This window comes from Poecilia reticulata, chromosome 2 (assembly GCF_904066995.2).
Source record: "Poecilia reticulata chromosome 2, P_reticulata-male-v2, whole genome shotgun sequence".
NCBI classification, from domain to species: Eukaryota; Metazoa; Chordata; class Actinopteri; order Cyprinodontiformes; family Poeciliidae; genus Poecilia; species Poecilia reticulata.
This window is the reverse complement of record NC_088831.1, coordinates 5,169,134-5,189,215: the sequence shown is the minus strand read 5'-3', so window position 1 is coordinate 5,189,215 and position 20,082 is coordinate 5,169,134. Positions and strand designations below refer to the sequence as shown.

The 20,082-nt window shown below is 38.7% G+C and overlaps 1 long non-coding RNA gene across 1 annotated transcript in view; it reads left to right on the top strand.

Annotated features, from left to right (window-relative positions):
- Positions 1–271: 271 nt before the first annotated feature.
- LOC108167253 (uncharacterized) overlaps positions 272–20,082 on the top strand; it is a 39,057-nt gene continuing 19,246 nt past the window's right edge. The window contains exon 1 of the long non-coding RNA XR_001777605.2: positions 272–1,853. This is a non-coding gene — a long non-coding RNA (uncharacterized LOC108167253). The remainder of the gene's footprint in view (positions 1,854–20,082) is intronic.

Genomic DNA, 20,082 nt, shown 5'->3' with positions numbered 1-20,082 from the left:
CTCCAAGGAGAGATGTTGACAACTCTTTTTTTTTAAAGTCAGTCATATGAAGTAATTCAGTATGTAAAATTCTGCTAAAGGGTGCTTTTATCGTCTTGATAAAATGTAAAAATGACCCTATTGGACCTGTTCAATTCTAATCTTTGAATGAATTAAGCTTACACCTGTTTATCCCTTCATGTTGTCTTTTTTTAATAAAAATATTGAAAACTGTTTTCTAAATCCACATTTTAAATGTACTGCATAAATTAAAATAAAAGTAACAAGATGTGGTAGCAAATGAGAATATTCAGAACAGAACAGGAAGTGCTTTTATTTTGATATGTTTGCTGTAACCAGAAGTGGTTTTGAAACAACGCAGCCAGCTTAGCAGAGAGAGAATAACAGAGGTAAGTTACGTTTTTTTGGTTGAACCGAAAATTACCCTAAATAATTGAATACAATGTTCAATCATGTGGTCATTATTATAAAGCTAAATCTAACATCAACATTTTTTATGAGCCATTAACATCCTATATTCCACTTTGGAAATAATTATCACGCGCATCCTTTCACAGTAAAACATGCACCGCTGCTGCAATCTGTAGCTCCCATTTCGCCTCTTTTAATCGTCATTCGTTATAAACCTGTGACTTATGTGCAGTGGTTTCAAACTCTAGTCCTTGAGAGCCAATGTCATGAAACTTTCAGATATTTCCCTGTTTCTGCACACTTGAATTAACTGGCTAAACCTCATCACTATGCAGTCAAGCTCTGCGGAGCTCCGCTAATAATAATGGAGCCAGGTGTGCGACGTGACGTCAGGGGAGGTGTTGCACCTTTTTCTGTGACCACCGTATGTTGTGACCGTAGGAGATGCTGTTGCATTTTTTTGACCATACTTTTCCATGAACGTTGGCCTTTAAGAAGAATATGTCACACCAAAACCATACGCTTAATTAATATTATGGAAATATAGACGAAATATATGATTATGATATATGATTATGCTTACCATACACTGCCACTGTTTATACAGCCATATTAGAGGTCAGATGTTGCCTTTTATTCTTTGGAGGAAAGAGTGAGTCAGCAGAAACGGTTTAGTTTAAATATTTAGTATTTTATTATAAGTTACAGTGTGGTAACAATACATGATATGATATCATATTTTATGACTGTCTTTCCATAATATTAATTACGCTTACTTTGGCATAGCCTACTCCGAGTGGAAATGCCAAGAACTTTATTTACAGCAGGTAAAAAATTATCTGCTAACTTTTTAGCAGAATCTTACTTAAAGAAATCAAGACGTACTCCTTTAAGTCTAGTTAAGTTGCATTTTTTGCTTGACTGGATTTTGTGGTTCTTACTCATGTAAAAATAAAAGAAAAAGGGCATTAACTGGATATTTTATACTTGCTGAACTAAGGTCCTGCTAAAATCTTAAAAAAACAACTTAAAAACTAATGTGCCAAGAGAAGCCGAGGCCAGAACTACCTTCATAATGGTGTGAGTAATCATTCACTTTGTGAAAATAACCATCAAATGCAAATTGAATGTTGTTTTCAATGTTTAAAGTGAGCATAAGACATTCCAAGTCAGCTTCGTCCTCCATGGTCCTGGTTTTAGCTTTTATCTCATGTGTTGACTGTTCTTTGCTCCATTTGTTTCCTCGTTACACCTGAGTCACCTACGGCCTTGTATTTCAAGTCACTCGTGCTAAACTACCCTCTAGTGTTTCCCTGTATTTGCTTGTGATTAGTCATTCCTTCTTCATCCACCTGTCTGTGTTTAGGTCAGACACAGCAGCATCTCATGACATCGGGTTTCAACTCATCTGTTGAAGACACCATGAGAGTTGCCTTGTAAAGGTTAGATGGTAACTTAATTGTTTAATATTCAAATTTCACGGATGTCTGTTTGATCTGTTTCATTTGAAATGTTGTTTTTTTTTTCCCTTCTGGAATCACCGTTTTGTCTTTTTTGGAAACTTAGTTAAAATTTTTGGCAAAATATTCATGGTCATCATTTATAATTACATTTCTGATAATATTTCCTTTTTATGCTGGGTACCTAATTTACTGTGCCTTACTAAAGTGTGCACACCCCTATATATATATATATTTTTTTCTGACTTTACAACTGGAAATGTATGTTTTATTCGGGTTTTATGTAATTGTAAATAGAAGTTAATGCATAATTATCAAGTGAAAAAAATATATATTTTTTTTCAATTTTTTTAATGAATTGAAACAATGTACATTTATGCCCATTTTTTTGTGCAAAATAACTCCAGAAAATCTGCCTCTTGTCGCAGATTCTCAATTGAATTTACACCTGAACTTTGAAAAGCTTGTGTTTGTTCTGGGTTGTCATCCTGGAGTCACGTTTCGGCTCCTAGAAAGGAAAAAGCCCACAGCATGATGCTGCCATCACAAAGGTTTACAGTAGGAAACTCTTAGTATTTTAGGGAAAGTAGAAAAACATGATTTGAAAGTGGGTTTACTTCTCAGCAGATAAGAAGCAGCTCCTCCTTGTGAATCCATGACTTGAAGGTCACTGAAAGCAGCCAGAGCTGCACTTACTTGTTTTTAAGCCTAACCCTAATAAAGCTCCAAAAACGGGGGGGGGAAAAAAAAAGAAAAGTTCCTCGCCTTGAAACATCCAGGCTTTCACGGCGGGGGGAAGATAACATGATTCCAAGCAGGCGAGTGCGTTTCGTCAGAGCGCCGGTCGGAGTCGGTGCTATCGACAGCTGGACCGACGCCATGTGTATGCGAGGAGTTCCTCCTGTGTGAATGTACATCTGTGCATGTCCGGGCGGGTGTTGGAGCATTCGCGCAGCAGCTCGAAGCCTTCTGGACAGGGCCGAGGGTGAAGGGGAGCGCTAACACACTCTCCTTGTCAGCGGCAAGGGTAATTACTCCTGGCTGAAATTACTCAACATTTGTTTATAGGCTCCCCTGAGCTCACTGTAAATAGATTGTCTGCTCAAGTCCAATGCCACAGAAAGCTGTTGTCCCCAGCAAACACAGGCGGAGGTTTATATTCTCCTCACTTTTACTCCGCACACGCATGAGTCTCGCTTTCTGCGAAGTCTGCTAGCTGCCTTTATAATCCAGCTGGACGGCTTCTTTGCTGAACATCTTGTTTCTTTCTTTTACCCGTCACATAACTTTGTGCGTGGTCAAGTTTATTCTCTTAATCGAGTATTGATCTCTGCCTCCGTCTTCCTCCGTTCGTGCCTACAGTAGCTGAAATCTTTTTAGCATGCATATGAAGAGAGGAAAAAAAGAAGTGGAGAAAGCCAAAAAAAAAAAAAAAAACTAAAGCACTCGCAAGTCAAGGTCCCTCCATATAGTTATTGTATGAGATGGTTCCTGTCAAAAATGACAGCTTGAAACACTTGACCCACAGAAATGAATTTTTTGGCCAGGGCCAAATGACAGCCCCCAAAAAGTAATTCCTTCTTTTGAAATGCTGAGGGAGGTGGAGAGTGAAGTGTGGAGAAGAGGAGTGACACGGAGAGCGATAGAGCAAGACAAAGACGTGGCGAAGAAAGGAGAGGATACAACAGGCGCCGAGGAGGCAAGAAGGGAGGGGGGATCGATGGGTGTAAAACAATAAATACGTTCTTAAATTCCAAAGTAAAACATTACAGCTGCCTGTACGCACTAAGATTTCACTAGGCCTAGGCCTTTTCAGATATTCATTACAAATGATTAATTATATTAGTTTTAATGCAATTCATATATATATTTTTTTCATCCAAAGGTTCCCACCGGAATCTTTTGTATTTGCACGTTTCTGGTACAGCCCGTAAATGTGACAGACAAGCAACATCTGCAAACATTGATGGACGACAAAGATGCTTCTTTTGACCCAGTGGGGTTGAACTCTTGCTTGATTGGATGCTGGAAAAGATATTTGCAATGCTAAAAGAAGGTAGCATATAACAGAAGCTATGCAAGGCTAAAATAGCTTCTCATTGCTAAACATGTAGCAGCAGCTCAGATGTCCCAAATGCTAACTTTGGCATCCACAACCCACATTTCTAAAGAAGGAAAGTGTAAATAAAAAATGCTTTTTAAATGCTTTTATTTATTAAGGGGATAAAGTTACTCACAGCCAACTTGGTCTTTGTTTCCACACTATTCTCATGTTTTCTGGCAGGACATTTTTCTAGCATACCAAGAGTTTGTAGCAATAGAATATGGAGGGGCAATGATGTATTTGTATTTATTTATTTATTTATTTTTATTACATGCAACTGGAGAAATGCTAGCTGGAGATAGGCACCAGCACCCCTCCCGACCCCACTGAGGGACAAGGGTGTAAGAAGATGGATGGATGGATGGATGGATGGATGGATGGATGGATGGATGGATGGATGGATGGATGGATGGATGGATGGATGGATGGATGGATGGATGGATGGATGGATGGATGGATGGATGGATGGATGGATGGATGGATGGATGGATGGATGGATGGATGGCAGGCAGGCAACTGGAGAAATTGCCACTTTGATCCTGATGCTTTTTGAGTGGTCTGACAGAAAACCATAACTTTTTGACTCTGTTTATGCAATGAGGCAACTCAAAAACTATCTTTTTATTTCAAATTAAGAGTCTAAAAAATAGACACAATATGTTGGTAAAGTTTAACAGACTTCTTTTGTTAAAAACATTTTTTGACAATAAATAAAGCAGCATTATAATATCCTGAGATCTTTTGGCAAGAAATGTCGTCACTTGTCAGGACGCATGAGATTTGGCTGAAATATGAGTGAAAAGGGGCACTTTTAGAGGAGTGAGCTTAAAGATTCCAAAATGCTAATTCGTTTCAAGTGGGTAGGAAAAATAAACGACTTCAAATAAATCCATTCAAAACCGATCCGTTCGTCGTTTTCATCTCCACGCGCTCCAAGGTGGAAAACGTCCTTCTGTTTACAATAAGTGATTTGCTAATGATGATTTTGATTGTTTGCTTCTGTACTCCAGCCTCCCAACATATGCTGCTGTTATTGCAAGCTGCCATCCAGGCTAATTTGTCTTAATTACACTGAGTGCGTTTGCTGCCTGCTACCACCGTCCATTGAGACAGACAGACACGTTAGATAGAGTGGAGGGCGGGGAGCGTAACATCTGTCTGCTGAGGAGAGGCACACACACACACACACACACACACATTCATAATAGTAACACAGTAATGAAAAAACACACAAATACTAAAGCCGGCATATACAGAGAGATACAAACACACCTCAGTGGTAATAAAACCACGGTCCAGCCGCATCACCGCCATCCCTCAGCCCTTACCTCCCATGTCCTGCTAATGGCGGCCACCACAGAGGTGACTGTGTGCAAATAGGGCCGCAGCGCCGACGGCCATCCATCACAAGGCCCCGGAGCAACATTACACCGCTCTAATGGCCCACTCTGGCCTTCCTTATGATATTAATCCACCGCCTCACAGCGCTGATTTCATTTGTAAAGTGGTAAGGGGAGAAAAACGTTTTTATTTATTTATTTATTTATTATTTTTTCCACAAGGTGCTAACGGGCCTGGATGCAAGACACCTTTTTGCTCTCACGTGAAAACACACGGCATAAATGCTCTCACTCTCACCTTGGTGATGGGAATGCATCTGTTTTTTTTTTTTTTCTTCTTTTTTTCCCTTTCTCCTCCAGAGAGTTTAATTACGCGGAGTACCCACAATCCGGCACGCTGCGTACGTCAAACGAGCTCAGCAAGGCAGTAAAAGAAAATTATTAGTATGTAAAGTCCACATCGCAGGCAGAATGAGTGAGTATCAGGAAAACGAGCATTAAAGAGCTGTTGGCGCCTTAGAGAATGAGGATGCACCAATCTCCTAAAGCTTATTTACTTTAAGTAACTCTAAGCTGTCTGTTGTTTTTATTCACACTTGATATTTGAAGAAATCTCAGAATAAGATTTCATTTCTGCCTGAAACCGACATTTTCTGCTACCCAGCATCTACATTCATTTAGAAAATCACTGAAAATGTCATTTCAGTTCATATATTATCATTGCAAACAGACTGACATATTTCAAGTATTTGTTTCTGCTTGATGATTATGTTGAACAGCTAACAAAAACAAGAAAATTCAGTCTCTTGGAAAAAGATTGCAGTAAATTGTGGCATAAATTCATGGGAAGACTGCGGATTTGAAAGTTGTCCAGCTGGACATCATTGATATAAAGCTGACCGTTCACTTAATGCTGCTTTCAAACATGTTAGAGGAAGGTTGAGTGGAAGGAAAAACTAGTGAGAAAGAATAGTGAAACAAGAGGGATAACAGCAGCTCTCAGATGATTATGAAGCAAAGTCCATTCAGTTTAATGGGATATTAAATTATTAGCAATATTAAAAATCTCTTTTTCAAGATAATGTCAGCCAGCACACAGTTTACAAAACATCTACAACAAAACAGTCATAATTACTTCATTAAGCTAGCAGAACATATGTTGTCTTTGATTAGCATTGGTGAGTAGAGAATCAAACTTATTGATACTTTTCAGGTGATTCAAAAGTGATTTTTGATCCCAATTTCAACCTTTTGTTTAGCTTTTTTTACAGTAAAATGAGAGAGCTTGGTTTTAGAGAATGTGTTCTTATATACAGTTACATATATATTAGAGAATAAAATATGTATATAGAAGTTAAAATATGGAAGAAAGTAGAATGGTGACAATAGATTTACCACAGTTGAGCTCAGAACATCAAACTGAATAATTACTAGCTTAATTTTAAGGTATTGTTTCTACTTTTTTATGAATATTAAAAGTACACGTAATGTCTCTGCAGGTGATGGTCTATAGGAGCCGTATGCAGCTCCGTTTGTCTGCCCTTGTGTTCTTATGGCTTCAAATTGGCTGGGCAAGTTGGGGTGACTTTGAGCATCTGGGCTCTTTGTTTTTCACTCTATAAATACAGCCACCTCAGGCCTTGTGCTGCTTTTAACTTTTTGCCCACAAATGAAGTCACACCAACACTGATTTTACCACAACATGTATTTGTTCAGTTTATTTCATTTCATTTTGGCCTGGAAACACACTCGAATGGTTTTAACATTAAGAATTAGATGATATTGGGATTTAACATGAAGATTAGCACAATCATAATACATGATTCTTTAGATTTTAACAAATACAATTTTCTGAAAAGTGTGGCATGCATTTGGAGGTTTGTCTCTTCCAGATGCTGGCGTTTTTGCCCAGCTCACAAAATAATGTAAAGCATCTCTGAAAATGAATTTTTATATTGTGCTGCAGATTTTCAGTCAGACTTAGGTCTGGACTTTGACTGGTCCATTCTAAAACATTGATACGTTGTGATATAAACCTTCTCTGTCTGTGTAATACAGTGGTTCCCAAACTTTTTCTCCTGCGCCCCCCAAGTGGTTTACAAACATTTTCATTTTCCCCCTCTAGGGGGCGCGCCCCACAGTTTGGGAACCTCTGGTGTAATATAACATCTGACCCAGTCTCTATTGTTCTACAACCTGTAACAGTTACTATGTGCATTTTATAAATATAAATCTCACTTCTTATAAAAGAGGCGTCCTGAGGAAGCCTGTTTCAAATGGGAACATTTTTCAAGAACAGAATTTGTTTGTGACGCTGTACATACAGTCACAGCCATACAGGGACCTAAAAAGTAAGTAATAGTTTTTCATTATAATGTTTGCCGTTATAACAGTCTTAACAGAAAATATTGCTACATTTTTTTAAAGTCCATATAGTTAATATTTAATCTATCAAATCAAAGTAGTTTCATCTGAATATTCTGCCTAATTACATCAATGCAAAAAGACGTTCAACATTTAATCTTAAGAAGTGTTGACTCTGCATCGAATGCAGTCAGCTGTTTATCAATATTTTTGCAATTTGTTAATGGGTTTTATCAATATATGAAACGGCCCAAAATGTCTATTTGTCAAATTTCTTAAAGTCATTCATCCTCTTCCAGTTTATGACTCTACTTTAGGATAAGAGAGTAAAGACGGTCAGAGGAAGCTGCTGTTGTCAGAAAATCCAGGCCTGGTTTTTGTCTTCAGGCATATTGAAGGCAGCTACCAGGCTCTCTGGCAGTACACCGGCTGGGAGGGGGAGTCTGTTGACCCGGGGAGCAGATGGTGGGCTGAGGAGAAGGTCTGCTGGCTGGACGTCAGAGCCAAGACACTCTTTACTTTTTCTTTTTTAATTCATCAGACCACCATTTGCACAAACTAAACACACACAAGCACACGCACACACGCGGAGCACATGAATGTCAAAAGCTAAAAGTGTCAACCGAAAAGGACACGGCGAAGCAAGGCTTCACGTTTTTCTCAAATACCATCGTACATTTTGCAAAGGGAACATTTCATAGTCCGACCCTGAAGCTCAGAAACCTCGGACGTTGTCTCTCCTTGTACGTCTCCCTGCAGTGCAAACACACACACACACACACGCACACACACACACCAGAACCCTTACTTTTCCAAAATGTAGCGACAAAAAAAAAAAAACCTAACTCGTAATTCTGGTTTTTTATTTGTTTTATAAATCAAACATTAAGCACACACCAACCACCACCACACCACACAGTTCCACACCTCTCAACTCTCCCATTCCTCCTAACGCTGTGCTTTAAATTATAAAAAAAAAGGCAGTCTGCCCAGCGTAAAAATTTCATCTCTCACTGTGGCTGAACAGAGCGGCTGCAGACAAGCGGAGTGGAAATGAGGAGAGCAGGGGAGCACTGATGTCTGGCGTTGAACGTGTTGAGCCAGAGGTCAGCCCAAGTCGGGTGAAACCTAGAAACAATAACACGCACTCACAGAAACGTATACTACATGTGTGCCTGTGAATTGTTCATTGAAAAACACTGGGATTTAAATAAACCCACACACCCCCCTCCGCCCCTGGTCATAAAAAACAAAGTTTGTGAACACTGAGAGATTTTGATACCTTTATTAAAGACCCACTACTCTTTGAGTTCTTCTGAGCTGTCTCGTGTGATGTCCATGAAACTTCTTATGTGTTGTGAATACTAATGGCTTGGTGGGCAGTGTGTGTGATAAGTGATGAAACGCCTTTGAATGCCTGCGTTGTCCTTGGCTGACTGGTGGGTGCCGCTCCATTATGGAGATTCGCTTTGCTTTGAAAATTAGTAAAACCTGCCAGGTATCAACAGCCTCAAAAGCTGTGTCTTTAAGCATTTGCCTGTGTTCTTTTTAGCCCTTGAACATGAAAACGCCCCCCCCCTGCAGACTGAAGACTTACAAGACGCTTAAGTGATATTGATGAGAAAAGTAAATTAATATAAAAGTAAAACACTTAAAATACAAAACTCAGTTGCCAGGGGTAAAGAAAGCTGTCAGGGATGGCCCTGTAGCCTAATGACAGGCTGGGCTCATCGCAAGAGAGAGAAACACAAAGACTGCAAATATTTCTATAGATGCACTTTATAAGAGGATGAAAGACAACAAGCGAGAGAGACGGCACTCTACTGTAACACGGTAGATAAAAGATGTAATATAACTAAACCCAAGACGGCAGACACAAGTGGCGGGAGCTCTGAAACAAAGGGATGAAGTAGATATAGTGAATGAAACACTGTGAAAAGGAATTAAATATTAATCAAATTACCAGTAGTTAAATTTCATCATTCGACTGCTTTTTTGTAGCAAATTTAGCTTAAACATTTTAAATTTGAATTTAGTCGGGTGTGTGTTTGTTCACTCAGCTGATGTTGCTCTCATTGGTCCAGTGGAGAAGAGTTGAGTTGTTTTTAATGGTTATATTTACTGCTACAAGACTTGGGACTGAGAAAGCCTCTGTGTTGGAGCAAGAGTTTAAACTTCTATAATGCTTTAGTCAAATCTGCTAGCAAACTTAGCTTGTTAAGCCTGAGACAATGTCAATGTCGTAGAATGAAACTTAATAGTTAAACAACAAAGTACTTGTTAAAATAAATGTAAATAATTTGTGTCCAGTTTTGGTTAATTTCATGATAACGCTACTGCTAAGGTTAAACTCGCTTTTAAAACCATGAAGCAGTTGGTGTTAATGCATCACACACTGTAGATGTGGCTGTCAGGGAAAAGGTCTGCATGTCTTCCTGGTAGAACAGGTTGGTCCGTCACTTTCATGTGAGAAAGAAAGGTTTAGTTCCTTACTTACTGAGGACTGTTCAGAAAATCCTTTGCATCCAAACCAAACTATCGAATGGATCTTAAAAACCCTTCGATGGATTGACCAAGCAGACCCACATCAACATTTCTGTTTGAGCCAGCACCATACTTTTGTCCATTTTTGTAAAAAAAAAAAAAAAAATCTTAATATTTAGTCTTAAAGTTAAATAATGAAACTAAAACTAAATTAAACACTTCAAGTTTCAGAAAATCAAACTATCACTTAGAAATGATCAGGTATTAACAATTTATATATTTATGTCCCTTTTTAGAACAACTATTTGGAGTAATTGGTATTGGGTCTTTTTAACTGTTGATTATCATGGAGTTGATTCTAAACCTGGTTAAACTCTATTAATCATTTACTTTTTTTTTTTTTTACTTTCCAATGTGGGAGGACATAGCTTATGAGCAAATGGATATTCATAATTAGTTAGAATTTGTCACATTTTGAGAAGAGCAAATTCAATTATGCTTTTGGAGTAAGAACTAAAATAATTCTCTATAAATAGTTAAATATATCCACATCAGTTGGATGCAAATGGTTACATTCTGTTAAATTATAACCGTTTGTTTTATCAGAGGATTTAAAGTTTGTACGATTAAAGTCAGACAGTGAGGCTGAGGGGGTAAACCAAATATTCCTTGACTTAATGTCTAATTCCGGATCTGAATATTAGCTAGTGAGGTTTTAAATGTAAATATGTCATTATGCTGTCATTACAGTGTTCACATCCACAGGCCCGTGGGTCAGCTCAGCCACTGTTAATTTTGCAGGCAAAAGCTTTTTTTTCCCCCCCCTCGCTTCCATGCGCTCTTGAAATGTTAATAACTTTCTATTAGTTAATGTAGCGTGACTAAAATTCCGATTAGATATAATTCATTTTAATATCTGTGACTGGCCCGGCCTGATCATTTTCCGCCGCGTTCTCCCGGCCCACATTACACGATTCTAAATTGGACTCATTTACATTGGCTGGTTAAATCAAGGCCTTCTCTTGCAATTTAGCTGTCATCAAATCAATTTTGTAATTTTCTTTGCTCTTTGAGGTACGACTGTTTCCGAATTGAATAATATCGGCCATCACATTTAATTAGTTGTTATAGCATGTGTCAGGACAAGGGATGCTGCAACACCTCAAATGCAACAAGACAGCTTTAGCAGCCGCAACTTGGTCCCATTAGATGCAATATTGCATTAGACAAGTGGTAGTCTTTCTCCTTTTAGCTTTAACCAGGGGTGAAAGTAGTGTTACATTCTTGGGGGTACTATGAAAAAAAATAATAATAATATATATACATATAAAAAAGCTGGGTAGCTCTTGTATTGCTACAAAATAAAGCTAAACCTGTATTTCCTCCTTCAGCCCACTGGCTGCAATGTTGACACCTTGAAATGTCATGAGCCCTAAATCCTGAACATCATGGCATGGATGCATCCCAGTTTTCCATGTCTGGCATATAACCATTCATTTTATCTTTTAAACAGGTTATATTGATCCTGTGTCCAGACAGAGGGATAATCAGTAGCCCAGCATCATGACCTGTTTGTTCTGAAGATCCTGCAGCTTCCACTTCTCTTCCTAACATGGCGTCTCCTCACCCTGACTCTCATACTGATAGGAGGAACCACAGAGCTCTGTTAAGTTAAAGCTCATCTTCTGAAGTTGGGGTATTTTTCCTCCAAAAGGTTCCAGAGGAATCACCTCAAACCAGATGTTGGACTGGGTTTTATTTCACTGTCATTTGTGAACGTTAGAGCTTCAATAGTGGAGCTATAAAGGTTGAAAAAGGTTATCATTTAGGAGAAAGTCTCATCAACATCAATATTTCCACTAAATAAGAAGCAAAAAAAATAGTTTGATAAAGAACTCTGAGCCCAACAGCACCAAACATTTTTTTTATATTAGACAATTAATTTAATATCACACAATTATCGTGGTAGAAGCCATTTGTTTGTTAAATACTCAATGAAACATATTTACCGTGTTTGATGTTTATTGTGATTGACGTATGGTCACAAAGAACGAGGTAATTAGTCCAAGTTTGTCGTTTATTGAACGTTCAGAAATTACAGCGGCTGAGATGAGCCACAGCAAAGGTAAAACAACCCGAACAAGTGATCAACTCTAAACCATTCGCACATTTTTACTCTCCGTCTCTCTCTGTCAATTTAGCACACCCGTTGCCACCCGTTCTTACGTTAAAAACATAACATTCAGTCCATTACGATATTAGGTTTGCAGGCTTAATATTTATTTTGCGATCATTAATAAGCGCTCCCCTGAACACAGCAGTGGTTGATTAGTTCATTTTAAACTCCTGCTCTGCTAGTTGTTTTGGTAATGGAACCGAAACGCACAGAATTGCGCAACACCTTGTTGAAACAATAATCACTGAGATGATTGTTGCTGTTGGGTCATTAATTTGAACACGTTTTGTTGATTTTTTTTGTTGTTCTTTAATAAAGTTATGGACATTTTGATAAGGAGTCAGAGGAGAAAGTGCTGCTCTCAGCGTCCTGGCGGCGTTCAGTTTGTACTAATGCCTTCCACGATCAACATATTGCAGCCCTGCTCTAGCAAGTTCAGAACAGTTCAGAAACAATATGAAATGGAGAAAAAAAGTTATTTATTAACTGATTAAGTCTGTTTTAGATTGTTCTTGAAAAACAAATCAGTCACAGCTAATTAGTGGGTGCACTCGCTGCTGCACAGTGAACCCACTGATTCTTTACAGCAGACAGCCGCTCCTCTCTCTTGCAGGTACTGCGTACCCCCTCTAAATCTTTTAGGGGTACGCAGTACCCTGCCGTATCCCCTTACTTTCACCACTGGCTTTAACCATGAAAGTTCTAAAAAAATTTTAACAACCAAAGGTTAAGTCCAAGAATGTTGCACTGATAAAATGGTACAATTTAACCAAGAAAATAGGTTTAACCATATGAATGCATTTTTGTTTGACTAGAATTTAAAGGCGAGCTACTATATTTTAGAGCCAAGAATGTATAAATATTGAATGTGTGAAAACATAAATGAAACGCATCCATTCTTTTTTAAGGTAGTGTTTTTCCTTCTCACTCTTTGTAGAAGGTAAGGTGACAAAGGGGGCCACGGGGATTCGGTTTGCATCAAATCGAAGCTCAAAGTTGGAAAATTTACCAAGTCATTTATTTATTTCTATGATTGCCAATTTTGGCAGGACCAGTCCTCTATAGAGCAACAGGCCTTCTAAAAACTGCCTACGTTTTGTAGAAATGAAAACTTTCCTAAAAGGAGGCAAGAGTGAAGAAAGAGACGGTGCAACTTAGAGAGGCAATATTGCAAATAGTTTAGATTATCTCTGATGCTGAATCAGCAAAGACAGAGGTCATGTGACCAACTATTTAAGAAAATAAAGAACCACAGATGCAGCTGTAATAACAATACAGAATAAGATATAAAGCGATCGTAAACGTCTTCAGCTAAAGCAAGAATGTGTCGAAACCTGCTCCTGATTATGAATAGTTAATCTCACAAGTAGTACAATTTCTTCCTGAATAGGTTTCCATGCTTACGATCTGTTTTTCCTTTAAGCCCGGTCTTATTAAGTGAAGCAAATGAAGCAGAGGAAACAGGTCAAGTGATGAGGGAAAGCATCTATGTATTGGACAATATAAGATCCGGGGTCAAGCTCAAAAGTAAGGTCTGCTGTTTATTAGCAACAACTACCTCAAGGTTAAGTAGAAGCCTTTCTCGCTAGTAACTTTACCTTAGCATTAGCGCTGTAGCTAACCTAGCTGATTTTGGACTTATAGGAAATGTTTCTTCCAACACAGACTCTTTCGCAACCACAAGCCTCACAGTGGTTATTAGCTTTTAATAAATATATTCATGAAGAATACATTGCATGTAAATGTATTAATCTTACTGTTCTCTGCTAGATACCACACACATTTGAGAATAATAAACCTTAGTGATACCAACATCTTTAGTTGAATTCCAAGTTTAAATGCTAGAATTTGTCCACTATTGAATATAGCTTTCACAAGCTAGATTCAAATATATAAATGGCTAACATTTTATACTTCCAAATCGACTTTTTATAGTGTAGAACAGTTTGAACTACCAGCCATAGATTTTCTACGGCCTGGATGAAGAATCTCACCTGGTCCCTTTGGAAAACGGTGATTAGAGTTGGATGTGCACAGGGTGTTTGGTGAAACCATGGCGGGTGAGGCAGTGTACTGTGTAGCACTCCCATGTGGCATTTCTCAATGGTGACTGAACCATAAGAACAGAGGGACAGAGGGCTGCCCACAGCAGGGACTCTGGGATAGCCAAGTCTTCTCCAGAGGACCATTGCCTGGGGTAAGTGGTGATGTCGCTACAGATCAGAGGACAGCCAGGCTTTTAAGGGTAAGGTTGAGCAGGCAGGGTGTTGGGAGAAGGTAAGACGATGCAGTGGGAGAAGTGGGTCAACCCGAGGAAGAGGGGTCTGGGAATTTGAGGGCACATCACAGTTGGAGTAGATGTGATTAGAAAGGATTCCCCTTTGACTTGAGGACTCCATGAGAACTACACACATCCCAACCATTAAATACAGTTAAGATACTTGTTACTTTAGCCTAAGTCTAATAAGCCAGTAATGATTGGAGCAGGACTGTAGCTAATCATAATTTTACTAATCAGTTTTACTGATGATTAATCAGATACCAGAAATTGTCACATTATGCAGATTTTACTTGAGCCTTTTTTTATACAATATTAAAATGTTTTAAAGTATGCGATTAAACTAATAAATTAATCCCTTTCTTAGATAGATCTTTTGTAAAAATTGTAAACATGTGAATAGCTCAACCCAGTTTTCTTTTTTGTCTTAAAATGTTTCATTTTCTCTTCATGACCTTCTTTAAATACTGTATACCCCAGTTAATTATTAAATGATTACTAAATTAGTTGATTATTTCAGTAACCAATTAATTTGATTAACCGTTTCACCCCTTGATTGGACATACTAAACTTTCTATTACTGTGTGAGCACCCTAAACGAGCACTGTCGCATTACAATCTTAGACATCAATGTATTTTATTGTAATATTTTTGTGACAGAGCAACACAAACTACTGCACCATTTTACAGTTATGTTTGTGGTTACAAGGTTTAAAGAGTGTGGTGTCCCACTTCCTGTTTTTCCAGCACCACTAAGCTTTTCTGAATGCGGATGCACTTCTGCTCAATGAAGCACTTGGGGGGGAGATTTGCTAGCTAAATCTCCCTAGGCTGAGATACATATCAAAGCCACAAATGTCAAATGAGATAGCAATGTTGCAGTACTGGTAATCCACTAGCTGCTGCAGGTTTAAGCAACTTTATATGGATCAGAGCTCCTGTAGGTTTTGGTGAATATTAAAGCAGGTCAAATATTTAGCATCAAACATGATGCTAAAGTCCTGAAAGGAAAGAAAAGCGAGATATACACACACACAAAAAAGACTACCTGAAGCTCAACTTTTGTTTTGAGGACTTTTCTCCGCTTCCAAAAATAAACAAACCACTCTTTTAAGTAGGAACACAGAGAGCTAAAAAAACTACAGCCTCTGTCCCCTCATATTTATTTTTTTTTGTTCTCCCCTCCCGCCCCCCCTCTTCTTGTCAGCATTGCATAGAGAGCGGCTGATGTTTTAATCATGGCCGCAGGGCTCATTGTGATGTGCAGCCACCTCTGGGGTCTCTAATTGTCTCAGGCCAGGCTGGCTCTGCTGATCACCCTACGTCTGGAATGGCTAATGACTCGCAGTGAGGTGGAGAAATAGAGATGCTTCATATAGAGCCCTTTCAGCTTGTGTGTGTGCTCACCTGTTTTTGTTGTGCATGTGTGTGTGTGTTTTTTTTTATTTTGATAGCCGTGTGTGTTCAAGCACAATCATTCACCGTGAGCCTATGTATGTAAGCACATAATGGATCAGAGAATTAACTGCGCACAGCTTGATTACCACCTCTCCCCAATCAAGGCCAACATTATCAACCCTGGATTTCTCTCCAAAGCTCAGTGCTGCTGTCAGTCTTTGTAAGACTGGTTTAGGTGGCACACAGGGTGCTTTTATAAGTTTACACAGTAAATCTATAGAACACTATTACAAAAAAGAAGTCAATTTTCAGCTCAGGAATTATATATCAGTTTCAAACCTCTGGAAACTGCAGGCAATTTTTTTCTACAGTATTTACTATAATATCTTAATGAGAGCTTTTACTATTTACCTTTTTCCTATGTTGTTGCACTACCATAAACATCAATCTTCTTTGCATTTTAAAATTCATTTTTAATGTGGTGTGAATTCGTGATGAGCTTTTTTTCCGATACACCTAAATAAAATCCATTTGTCAACCCAATGCCTTCCGTTTAATCTAGGACCGGGTTGCAGGGGTAACAGCCTTTGCAAAGAGGTCTAGAATTCCCTCTCCCTAGCCACTGGGAGGAATCTCAAGGCATTCCCATGTTCCAGCTGAGAAACATAGTCCCAGTCAGTCCCTGGGTCTTCTTTTAGGTCAGGGGTGCTCAAGTCCAGTCTTCGAGAGCTACCATCCTGCAACTTTCAGATGCACCCTGCTCCAACACACCTGAATCAAATGAATGGCTTGTTAACAGGCCTGTACAGAGCTGATCCCATCTGTTGGCGTAAGGATGCTTCTAAAAGTTGCAGAATGGTAGCTCTCAAGGACTGGACTTGAGCATCCTGGTTCTAGGTCTTCTCCTATTGGAATAATCCTGGAACACCTGACCATGGAGGCGTCCATTACAGATATAAATCAGATGCTAACCCATGTCATTTGGCTCTCAAAGTGGAGACACAGCAAATGACCAACCTTCTGAAGAAGGGCCCGGACACTCTGTAAAAAAAATATATTTTGGCCACTTGTATCTGCAATCTCCTCCTTTTGGTCACTACCCAGAGCTCGTGACCATAGATGAGTGTTCTTTTTATAGCAGAGAATTTCCGGTAATCTTCATAGAACTGGTGCAGTACATAAGTCATGAGCAAATGTTAGCAATTGGGTAAAATTTAAAACCTTAACAGATTTCACGCCTCCAGAAAGCAATCGTTTCTCTATTCCCAGAGCCCAAACACTCTGGACAAAGCAAGGTGCAGTACAAGGGGCTAGTTTTATTTCAGTTACTCTTGCTCTTGCTAAGTGATCGTAAAATGGCTGGAAACTGTATTAAATCTGTGTTTTGATGCCACCTGATGCCTCTTGATGTCACTTATGGAGAGGGAAACGTTGGTCAGGCTTCCTCAAGCGATCTTCACTCATCTTGCCATTGGTTATTGGATGTATGAATGGAAATTACTTTAATCTGGCGTCGCATTAAGCCTTAGTAATTGCCTTAAACATCTTTATGAAAGTATTGGTTGGAGACTGCCTTTGGTGGCACATAAATCATCAAATTACATTCTATATGGATGTGAATCCCTGTTCTTATTGGACGCCTGTTTGTGACCTGAATGAAGCCTATGAATTGATTGTTGCTAAGAAAATTAGTAATATAAAGGATTTAAACCATTTTCCAATTACAGTTATATTCTGTGTTGATATCACAAATTAATGGTGGATAATTGCTTCCGAGCGTCTTGTAGAAAGCTGATGGAGTTTGCTGACCATGAGCATGAAATCATATTAATCTAAAGCCTTTAAAGATGCTATTCCCTTTTCAGACTGGAATGTTTATACAGAACATAATTCAATTGATTTTCAAAAATTAGAAAAGTTGTTGCAAATGTTCTTTTATTTTTACATAAAGGCTCAAGCAAATCTTTTTATGCAAGCTGCCAAGAAATAACACTCATTTTGTATCCATTAACAACTTTCTAGCACAATTCTAACTGGGTATTTAACTACTTCTGTCAAAAAGGGTAGAGCTTATTTAAATTGGTTGGACTAAGATTTTGGACATAGACCATACATTTTTCATCAGGGTTAATGTCAGGGTAATTTCATAAACTTAATGTTAGCTTCTTTTAATTATTCTAGAACCAGTTTTGAATAAAAGATGTTGAAATGTGGTGACGTGGTCCAAATTGTTAAACTATTCCTCAAATCATTAGATTTTAAAACAAGCATTTTGGGTGCTCCAAAATGAAATGAGCTCCACCATTTCTGATAAGAGCAGTTAAATATTCAGGAAGAATTTTACATGGCTATGGCTTCTTCACAACTCAACTCAATGTCACTATGCGAAGAAAATTTTATTTTCCAGTTTGGAGTTGGCCATTTCAGTTCCAACATGACTTCTTCAGTACATAAGAAAAGGCTCATTAGGATATGACCGAACAAGTTTGGTGCAAAGGAACTCGACTTCCCTGTCCAACATCAGTGTCCAACCTCATAAATGCTCTCCTAGAATTGTCAAAAATTCCTATGAACTCACTCATAAATCATGTGGAAAGCATTCTTATATTATTCTTGTAATATATTGATAATGCCATAATAATGCAAGTTTGGCCTCTCAAAGACCAACAAACTAACTTGGTACAGAACACACCACACTGGCACTGGAAGACATTTTCAATATCAAAAATAAAACACAATAACCTAAAAACAATAAATAAGAAAATAAAAACCACACATAACCAAAACCATAAATAAAATGAATTATGAAGATTGCCCTTTAAAAATATATCAATCAGAATGGAAATTAAGCTCATTTTAGTCCATCATTTTTTTAACTGAATAACTACTCATTGAAACAGGCTGCCCAATACATTTGGGCAATAAAGTAACATTTTTGAGCCTGTATGTATAATTCTGAGCCTGTTTTTCCATTTTCTTCCCAAGTTTGTTGCACTGTACATCATTCAAACTTGGGAAAACATCACAAAACAACTTCACCTATAAGTTCAACAGCTAAATCCTGTAGCTAATATGTTGCTTTATGAATGATACATAACATACTTCTTCATGAGATCCTGGCCTTAATCTCCTTGTAATCTCCAAGTGGCACCCTGGGTCCGCATGGCCAGCCCACGGATGATGTGGACTTAAGGTAAAGAGGCCGATTGCTTATGTTGCTGATTGTACACCTGTGGATAAGGCTTCAGGTGCTGCAGACAGAGAGTGCTAAGCCCCCCTCCTCCAGAGACCCATGACGATAACACGCTGATCTCCTTCCTCCTCCTGCTGCCTTTCACAACACAGTCATAAGCATTCCTCATCATGCACTCACATGCTGCAGTTGTGAAAAACGGTGAATCACTTCATAGTCTAAGGTTTGAGTGTTCTTCAAATTGATCTATAGAGGAAATCAAATGGGTCAGAAAAGCTTGAAAAAGTCACAATTCTTATAATAAACTACCTTTAATTCTCCTATTTTTTTAAATGATCATGCATAGATAGTAGACATACTGGAGCACTTTGTTAGACTGTCATAATTCGAAGCAGCGCTCAAGTGTAAGGCCCTGAAAATTAATAAGCAGACTCAAGTCTTGCTTAATAACAAAGCACGTCTCCTGCTCCCTTCCCTCTATTCGCTGCCCTTATTTGCATACAATCTGAATGCCTGGAGCGCCAACAATGGCGGGGTCAGTGCCGCCGGATGGGGTCAGCTCTGAGGACGGCTTGGCAACACGCTCTGTATGTGTCTTTGCATACTGTAGGAAATCTATTGTGGTGGGAAGCTAAGTGGCGTTGAATGCCAGTGGTGGACCTTCTTGAAAATACAAAGCGTGGCCTCGCCAATGGTGTTCTGTTCCATTTTGCCTTCTGAAGTGGCAATCCAAGTGTTTAACCCCGTAGAACATTATCTCTCCTCCTCCGACGAACAAGGTGGCCAGCACTCATCACCTAAAAAAAAAAAAGTGAAAAAAAAATCTGTTCTGACGGACTGGTCTGGCCTGCGATAATCCAAATCCACTTTTAGA